Genomic DNA, 6,535 nt, shown 5'->3' with positions numbered 1-6,535 from the left:
CCAGGGAGATTTTGGATGCAGTCATTTATTTGAAGCCAATACACAGCTGCTGGCTAACACATTTGCTAGCCCATTTAGGAGGAGGGGTGACCACTAGAGCCATCCTTGGGAGTCCAACAGTTGTGAGGTCTTATCCTCATTCCACTCCAACTATGACTGTGGCCAGGGCTACGTGAAATGTAGGCCAGGATGGCAGGCCCATGTGGGAAGATGATCTACCCTACCCCAGGTTGTTGTACAGAAGGCCACTATAGCCCTTGCTTTGCCTCTGTGAAGAGGGAGAAAAGCATAGATGGGGTTATTTTCTCTGCTTCACTTGCAATTTGGGAATTCCATTCCTCACCTAAATTATAATTTGCCCATGATGGTGTGTGTGTGTGCTTACTTTTTCCTCACGCTTTTTTCATGTGGTTATGGGGTTGTTTTAAATTCAGTTTATGCACTGAAAAATTGCTCTCTCTTCAATCACTGCACTACTACTATGAAAGATAAGCAGACTTTATGTAATTCTGGATCATTGCCAGGATCTGGAGTGGTGTTCCCTGAAGCAGGCTGGTCCCAAAGTTGGGAAATAATGAGGCTTATCTGGGATTTGCACTCACTTTCTGTGTTCCTCCCCTTGCCCTGAGTGGTCAGGGCCTTTCTGTTCTCCAGGAACGCACCCTTGCTACTACCCTCCTCACCCTTCCACAGCCAGGGTCTGTACCCCCAAATCACCCTTCCTCCCTTTTTAAATTCTCCTGAGTCAAAAGATAAACCAAAAGAACAATAATACAACATAACCCCAAAAGTCTTATTTACTGGATTTGATGATCTCAGGCAGCTGGTAGAAAGAAAAGAAAGGAACAGGCTGGTGCCGCGGCTCACTAGGCTAATCCTCTGCCTGAGGCGCTGGCACCCCGGGTTCTAGTCCCGGTTGGGGCGCTGGTTCTGTCCCAGTTGCTCCTCTTCCAGTCCAGCTCTCTGCTGTGGCCCGGGAAGGCTGTGGAGGATGGCTCAAGTGCTTGGGCCTTGCACCCACGTGGGAGACCAGGAGGAAGCACCTGGCTCCTGGCTTTGATTGCCGCAGCGCGCTGGCTCTAGCGCCCATTTGGGGGGTGAACCAAGGGAAGGAAGACCTTTCTGTCTCTCTCACTGTCTAACTCTGCTTGTCAAAAAAAAAAAAAAAAAAAAAAAAAGGAACAAACACATTCCACGGTGGGAATGACCAGTTAATGACTTACTGCACTAATGAGCAGGCCCAGGGCATACATGTTTTAAGAATAAGCTCCAAATATGAGGGGGTCTTCCAAAAGTTTATTGAAAATGCAAATTATAAAAAACTAGGCCTGAATTTCAAATTTGCACCAAAATACATTTACCTTTCAATCCCATTTTTCCATAATTTTTTTTTTGCAAAACCCTCATTTAAAGATATCAGGCAGATTTAACGGTGCATAAGGGGCAACTGGGGGCAAAAGGATCTTCAAATCACACCACCAGGGCATAGTTCACTCTGTTACTGGAGGTCAATCTTTGCTGTTGGCAATGCATTGATGTGGCGTGTGGCCAAGAGGGTCAGGGAAACACCCTCGGGTCTGGTTAAAGGGCAAGTCCAGACTGTTCTCCCTCCCCTTTGTCTCTGTCATCTCCAGCATGCAGATGGGCCACCTGCCATTCAGGGCCACCCCAACAGAAGGAGCATCTGTGCACACATGTAGAAGGCCCTGTGCAAACCCAGGCAGGCTTCTCAGTTTCATCTTTCAGGCTGTTGACTTGTGGACTGAGTGTCAGTGATAGCCCTTTCACGTAGACAGAATCGAGAACCTTTGGCAAGGCTGTTATCAGTGTGTGTAAAGGTGAAAAATTGATTGGGCTTGAGTGGAAGAAAACTTGGTACTTTATTCTTTCTCAGTGGCAAGTTCAATCTCCATATCTTTCTGTGTCCATAAAATAATAGAAAAGTCCAAATCTAATGAGTCAGGCTTTCCCCGCCCCCTGGTTATTAAAGGATTCTGCATTATGAAATTGCAATCTTTTTTTAAAAAAAATAGGAGTTTTTTTTTTTTAAAGATTTATTCCTTTATTTGAAATGTAGAGCTACAGAGAGGTGGGCGGGTGTGTGTGTGTGGGGAGAGAAAGAGAGAGAGGTCTTCCATCTGCTGGTTACTCCCCAAATGGCTGCAACAGCTGGAGCTGGGCTGATCTGAAGCTAGGAGCCTGGAGCTTCTTCTGGGTCTCCCATGCGGATTGGAAGTGGAGCAGCCAGGACTTGAACTGGTGCCCATATGGGATGCTGGCACTGCAGGCAGCAGCTCCACCCACTACACCACAGCACCAGCCCCAGAAATTACAATCTTTTACAGAATAAATAAATAATTGAGGAAGTACATTGGACCCTGCTACATAAGCCTAGAAACAAAGCTCCAAAACTCATCAAGTACATGTTAGGATTTCCACTGTGAAGACAGAAAGGAAACTCACCTTTGAACTTCCCTATGAATAGTGACTGCTTGGTGGTTTTCAGTGATGGGATGGAGCTATAGACATAAACCTGGGTGCAGCTGTCTTAAAATTTATATTGCATTTCTTCTCCTCTCTTTTAAGCACTTCCTATATTAAGTAAAAATCTGAAATGTTAATAACAGAGCTTTGATGGGTCTGATCTCCCTCATCTACGGGGTACTTTGGATGATATCAAAGAACCCTTTGGGCTCAAGAGCAACAGAGAAATTGTGCAAGATACCTAGTTTGCTGAGTGCATTTGTTTTTGAGTTAAGATATGTGTTTAAATTAGTTATTCTTCAACTGCATTGGAAGAAGTAAGTGTAGCTATTTTATTATGAAATAGTGAAATGTTTATCAGCAGCACCTCCTTGGGTGATGTCCTAAATGTTTCCTGTGTATCAGCTCTAGTCCTTACAACAACTCATGCATGGTTGCCATTGTGATAATCTTTTTTGGTGGGGGATTCTGAAACAAGGGGAGTTCTACCCCGGCTGACAGTGTTGTTGGGCTGTGGCCCTTGCAACCTCACCCCACAGTCTACTTGCTTAGGTGTGGAGCCGTCCTGCACCCCAGGAAACCTGGGAAGTACAGGCTGCAGTCTGCTAAGACCACACCCCTCCAGGGCTATGGGAAGCAGGCCAGGGAGCATTTTGATGTTATCTACACATTTGGACTCCTTTTTTTTTTCTTCAGTCTTATTTACTTTCATTTTATTTAAGAGGCACAGAGAAACAGAGAGAGATCTTATATCCTCTTGTTCATTCTTCCAAATGCCAATAACTGGGACTGGTGTTGGGGTTGGGCCAGGCTGAAGTCAAAAACCAGGAACTTGGTTTGGGTCTCTTCCATGGGTGGCAGGTATCCAAGTAATTGAACCTTCACTGCTGCCTTCCAGGGTGTGCATTAGTAGGAAGCTGGATTAAAAGCGTAGTAGCTGGGTTTCGAACCCAGGCCCTTCATATGGGATGCAGTCATCCCAAGCAGCATCTTTACCACTGTACCAAATGCCCATCCCTGAGTTCCTTCTTAGAATGGTAATATATACACATAATATTATAGCATAATTGAAACTTTTAAAGTTAAAATTGTCAAAGTCCTAAGTCAGGTAAATAATTTCCGTAAATTCATCACTGCTTCAAACAATCATTAATTAGAATTTTAAAACTGATAGGGAACTGGGAGACTTTGTACCATAAGCCCCTTATTTTTCAGAGGAAGAAACTGGTGCTCCATGATTTGCTTTTGCTCACAGAATGTTAGTGAGGGGGCAGATCTGCTCACTCCCAACTTCACATGCATTCCCTGGCACTTTTTGTGATGAGCAAAAAAAAAAAAAAAAAAAAAAAAAAAAGACAGGTGTTAAGTGAATAAATAGTCTGAGAGTTTCAACAAAAGGAAGTGCCCAGGTAGGATACAGATCCTTTTTTTTTTTTTTTTTTTAAGATTTATTTATTTATTTGAAAGAGTTACAAAGAGAGAGAAGGAGAGGCAGAGAGAGAAAGAGAGACACAGAGACAGAGAGACAGAGACAGAGAGAGAGAGGTCTTCCACCCACTGGTCCATGCCCCAACTGGCTGCAATGGCCGGAGCTGTGCTGATCCGAAGCCAGGAGCCAGGAGCTTCCTCTGGGTCTCCCACATGGGTGCAGGGGCCCAAGCACTTGGACTATTTTCTACTGCTTTCCCAGGCCATATCAGAGAGCTGGATCAGAAGGGTAGCAGCCGGGACTCGAACCAGCATCCATTTGGGATGCCTGCACTAGAGGCAGTGGCTTAACCCGCTATGCCACAGTGCTGGCCCCAGGATACAGATTCTTTCCTGTACTCCTGCATATGCACCAGTGCCTGGCATCTTTGTGCCAACTTTTCCCTTGCTCACCTGTGTGCCTTGGTAAAAAGTCGAGTGCTTATATTTTCTATGTATTCGCAAAATTTACTGTTCCTGGCAGCCACACACCCCAGTGTAGGGGTCTACTTCCTTGGAGACAGGAATAGGGCTTCCATACTTTGCCATGCTCTTCTTACCTTTTAGAAACCAGTTCCTAACTGCTGAAATTGCTGTTTACAAATATTAACTTCCTTGTTTACAAACGTTAACTCAAATTGGTCTTTAGCCTGACATGATAATCATTACACCCAAAATTGTTCTTCAGTAAGTTGATGATCAAGTTCTCCAGTTTGGTCAAAGTACACTTATTTATTTATTTATTTATTTATTTATTTTTGACAGGCAGAGTGGACAGTGAGAGAGAGAGACAGAGAGAAATGTCTTCCTTTTCCGTTGGTTCACCCCCCAATGGCCGGTGTGGCCAGCATGCTGCAGCCAGCGCACCACGCTGATCCGAAGGCAGGAGCCAGGTGCTTCTCTTGGTCTCCCATGGGGTGCAGGGCCCAAGCACTTTGGCCATCCTCCACTGCACTCCTGGGCCACAGCAGAGAGCTGGCCTGGAAGAGGAGCAACCAGGACAGAATCTGGCGCCCCGACTGGGACTAGAATCTGGTGCCACAGGTGGAGGATTAGCCTATTGAGCCGCGGCGCTGGCCCAAAGTACACAATTTTTTTTTCTTTTTTTTTTTTAACTTTTATTTAATGAATATAAATTTCCAAAGTACGACTTATGGATTACAATGGCTTCCCCCCCATACCGTCCCTCCCACCCACAACCCTCCCCTTTCCCACTCCCTCTCCCCTTCCATTCACATCAAGATTCATTTTCGATTATCTTAATATACAGAAGATCAGCTTAGCATACATTAAGTAAGGATTTCAACAGTTTGCTCCCACACAGAAACATAAAGTGAAAAATAATAGATGATTTTTTTTAAATGATGATGAAATCAGATCAGACCTATTGTCATGTTTAATCCCAGAGAGAGTCAAGTTGGGAATTGATAATTTCTTTTTTTTTTTTTTTTTCAGAAGATCAGTTTAGTATGCATTAAGTAAAGATTTCAACAGTTTGCACCCCCATAGAAACACAAAGTGAAATATATTGTTTGAGTACTCGTTATAGCATTAAATCTCAATGCACAGCACATTAAGGACAGAGATCCTACATGAGGAGTAAGTGCACAGTGACTCCTGTTGTTGACTTTACCAATTGACACTCTTGTCTATGGCATCAGTAATCTCCCTATGCTCCAGTCATGAGTTTCCAAGGCTATGGAAGCCCTCTGAGTTCTCCGACTCTTATCTTGTTTAGACAAGGTCATAGTCAAAGTGGAGGTTCTCTCCTCCCTTCAGAGAAAGGTACCTCCTTCTTTGATGGCCTGTTCTTTCCACTGGGATCTCACTCACAGAGATCTTTTGCCAGAGTGTCTTGGCTTTCCATGCCTGAAATACTCTCATGGGCTTTTCAGCCAGATCGGAATGCCTTTAGGGCTGATTCTGAGGCCAGAGTGCTATTTAGGACATCTGCCATTCTATGAGTCTGCTGAGTATCTCACTTCCCATGTTGGATCACTCTCCCCTTTATTTATTCTATCGGTTAGTGTTAGCAGGTACTAGACTTGTTTATGTGCTCCCTTTGACTCTTAGTCCTTTCATTATGATCAATTGTGAACTGAAATTGATCACTTGGACTAGTGAGATGGCATTGGTACATGCCACCTTGATGGGATTGAATTGGAATCCCCTGGTATGTTTCTAACTCTACCATTTGGGGCAAGTCAGCTTGAGCATGTCCCAAATTATACATCTCTTCCCTCTCTTATTCCCATTCTTATGTTTAACAGGGATCACATTTCAGTTAATTTTCAACACTTAAGAATAACTGTGTATTAATTACAGAATTAAACCAGTCATATTAAGTAGAACAGACAAAAAAAACTACTAAGAGGGATAATGTATTAAGTTGTTCATTAACAGTCAGGGTTATGCTGATTAAGTCACCGTTTCCCATAGTGTTCATTTCACTTCAACAGGTTTCCTTTTTGGTGTTCAGTCAGTTGTCACCGATCAGGGAGAACATATGGTATTTGTCCCTTTGGGACTGGCTTATTTCACTCAGCATGATGTGTTCCAGATTCCTCCATTTTGTTGCAAATGA

This window comes from Oryctolagus cuniculus, chromosome 8, assembly GCF_051225735.1.
Source record: "Oryctolagus cuniculus isolate XC-2025 breed Fujian yellow rabbit chromosome 8, ASM5122573v1, whole genome shotgun sequence".
In the NCBI taxonomy this organism is placed as follows: domain Eukaryota; kingdom Metazoa; phylum Chordata; class Mammalia; order Lagomorpha; family Leporidae; genus Oryctolagus; species Oryctolagus cuniculus.
Note: the sequence above shows the minus strand (reverse complement) of the source record.